This window comes from Mirounga angustirostris, unplaced genomic scaffold (genome assembly GCF_029215605.1).
Source record: "Mirounga angustirostris isolate CCGP_5_RB_7025 unplaced genomic scaffold, mMirAng1.0.hap1 SCAF_12, whole genome shotgun sequence".
Classification (NCBI taxonomy): Eukaryota; Metazoa; Chordata; class Mammalia; order Carnivora; family Phocidae; genus Mirounga; species Mirounga angustirostris.
The window spans coordinates 107,157,747-107,161,165 of record NW_026991720.1 but is presented as its reverse complement, the minus strand read 5'-3'; the positions used below and the strand labels follow the sequence as shown (position 1 = coordinate 107,161,165).

Sequence of the window (3,419 nt, the reverse complement as noted above, 5' to 3'; positions counted from 1 at the left end):
AAACTCAACACCCAAAAAACAAATAATCCAATCAAGAAATGGGCAGAACACATGAACAGACACTTCTCCAAAGACATACAAATGGCTAACAGACACATGAAAAGATGCTCCACATCACTAGCCATCAGGGAAAAAGAAAATAAAACCACATTGAGATACCACCTTACACTACTCAGAATGGCAAAAATCAACAAGGCAGGAAACAACAAATGCTGGTGAGGATGTGGAGAAAGGGGAACCCTCTTACCCTGTTGGTGGGAATGCAAGCTGGTACAGCCACTCTGGAAAACACTATGGAGTTTCTTCAAGACGTTACAAATAGAACTACCCTACCACCAGCAATTGCACTACTGGGTATTTAACCCAAAGATACAGATGTAGTGAAAAGAAGGGGCACCTGCCCCTCAATGTTCATAGCAGCAATGTCCACAATAGCCAAACTGTGGAAGGAGCCGAGATGCCCTTCAACAGACGAATGGATAAAGAAGATGTGGTATACATGTACAATAGAATATTCCTCAGCTGTCAGAATGGATGAATACCTACCATTTACATTGACATAGATGGAACGGGAGGGGATTATGCTAAGTGAAATAAATAAATCAGAGAAGGACAATTATCATATAGTTTCACTCCTATGTGGAATGTCAGGAATAGCACAGAGGACTACAGGGGAAGGGAGGGAAAACTGAACAGGAAGAAATCAGAGAGGGAGACAAACCATGAGAGACTCTGGACTCCGGTAAACAAACTGAGGGTTACAGAAGGGAGGAGGGTGGGGGGATGGGGTAACTGGGTGACGGGTATTAAGGAGGGCACGTGTTGTGATGAGAACTGGGTGTTATAGGCAACTAATGAATCACTGAACACTACATCAAAATCTACTGATGTACTATATGTTGGCTAATGACTTTAAATTTAAAAAATTAAATAAAATTAATAAATAAAAAATCAATCCACGGCAGGAAATGGAAATAACCCAGAGGGCGCCATGCTCCTAGAGGCTGAGCTAGCGGTCACGGCCAAGGCCTCTGGCGGTGAGGGCACCGGGGTTCTGAGAGGTGGCTCCGTGCAACCCTGACCCTGAAGCCCCATGGCCATGGCAAGGTGCAAGGACTGGGAGGGAAGACCCAGCCAGGACCCGTTCTGGCTCCACGGCTGCTACAGGGCTGCTCCCAGCCCCACCAGGCGGTGTCTGTTTAGAACCAGAGAGAAAACCTTTTCCCTCAATTGTTCTTTTTAAAAATGGTTGCTCAGCATTGACACAGAAAAACATTTGACATAAAACTGGAGCCGTTCACAGCTGCAAATGACCCAGAAGTGAAGAAAATGTAGTGCACGCAAAGAGAGGACGCTGTATCCCCAGGCAGGCCTCCTGTGAGCAGGTGCGGCTGGGGCACTGGACGTGCCCGTGCAGACAGTACTGGACTCCACAGTGTCCCTCAAGGGGACAGAAGTAGGAACCTGCTCTGATGGCTCCGCTGAAGTCAGCACCCCCTGCTGGAGACGGGGACAGCCCCTCATGAGTTCCGGGTGTCCTGGTGATTCTTGGGCACGGCCCAAATCTCAGCTTCTTCATGACCCGGGGCCAGCCCAGCAGCTGCACACAGGTCCTCCAGGGCCAGCCCAATAGCTGTGGGTCCCGCAGGTCCTCCAGGGACAGCACCTTGGTGGGCTTGTGGTCCAGCAGGTACCTGTTCAGGTGGCTCTTATCGTACCACATGGCCTCGATCCCATTGGCCCAGTTGACCACCATCACCTGGTGACAGGCTGAGGTCAGTCGGTGAACCTCCGCCACAACCCCCCAAAAAAGGCCCCCATGTAGTAGAAGTCACCCTGGTCCTTGGGGATGTGGGCCTGGGACTGGGACCAGCGCTCATAGCTTAAGTCCTCACGGGCCACCCAGTAGAAACCGGGGTGCAGGGTGCCAAAGAGTGGGGACAGGATCTCCATGCCCACGTGGTCACAGAACTTCATGTCCACATCCCCGCACACCATGTCATCCACCTCATAGAGGAAGCACTCCTCATAGAAGCAGCTCATGATCGCCATGTGCTGCATGGACACATCCTGCCAGTGTGGGGCACCGCAGACCTCAAGAACCACCACCCTTCAGTGCTCCTGGAGGGGCACACGGGACACAGCAACCAGCTGGTCGGTGAAGACATAGTAGATGACCCTGTGTCCACCATGAAGTGATTCTGCAGGAACAGCTCCAGGAAGACCCCGTATCCACAGGGGCAGGGGACAGGGCAGGAAGAGGGTCACTGCCAGAGGCTGGCAGCAGGACCCCAGAGCTGGGGGTCATGGACGTGTGCACCTTCTTCATGGGGACAGGCCCTGGGCTGCTTTAAGCAACAGCCACCTCCTGACCTGTCCTGAGTGAATCTGCCGGCAGGGCCTCCCTACCTTCTGCTCCCAGAGATGGGGGCCATCAGGGCCCCATCTTACAAAGGGGAGCCTGAGGCTTGGGAGGGTGGAAACCCATGCAGCCGCACAGTCAGCATGCTGGAGCCAGGAACACTCCCCTTGTGCTGAGCTCCTGGGCAAACCCTGCAGGTGCCCTCCCCTAGCTGCCCCCCTGCAGGTTCTGTCCCCACCTGCCATGAGTTGAGCACCTCTGGGCACAGCCCGTGTATCTATGTCCTACAGACTGGGTAGAATCAGCAGGGCCGGCCAGCTGCCCCACTTTACTTTGAGTGGGCTGTTGCTGGTCCGCAACAGAGCTGTCTCCACCCCCTAGAGGGTCCTCCCTTGAAGGCTACTGGGCCTCTGGCTGACAAGGTCCATCAGTAAACCACTGGTATTCCTAGGAGGGGTCACCCTCAAACTCCCCAGATCAGGAATCAGGTTCAGCCCATGGGCAGGGAAGGGGAAAGATGACCCCTGGAAAAAGGGGGCTTGCTTAGGCCCCAGCCTTGAATCCAAGGGTGTGAGCTTCTGGGTCCAGGTCTACATCTCCCTGTCCCCAAAACATTGGAAGTCTTGTCCAACTGCCTCACATGGCTGGTCCCGCTTTGAGGGGACTACCTGCCCCTCACTGTGGGGACAGCAGCTCCCCCATTGTCAGCAAGTGTGGTGAGCCCCTCTGAGACTGATTTTTTTTAAGACTTTATTTATTTGACAGAGAAAGAGACAGCTAGAGAGGGAACACAAGTAGGGGGAGGGGGAGAGGGAGAAGCAGGCTCCCCGCAGAGCAGGGAGCCTGACATGGGACTTAATCCCAGGCCCCTGGGATCACGACCTGAGCCGAAGGCAGACGCTTAAGGACTGAGCCACCCAGGCGCCCTGAGACTGGCTTTTTTTACACAGGCACTGAGACTACCTCCCTCTGCCTACCCCATACCTCGCAGGTTAGTAAATCGCTCACACAGGGAAGGTGGATACTACATTTAAATATGGGATGAACACATACACCC

General features: G+C 53.5%; 1 pseudogene; it reads right to left on the bottom strand.

Moving 5' to 3' along the window:
* Positions 1-1,520: 1,520 nt before the first annotated feature.
* Positions 1,521-2,237, bottom strand: LOC135362159 (histo-blood group ABO system transferase 2-like; annotated as a pseudogene).
* Positions 2,238-3,419: the final 1,182 nt, after the last annotated feature.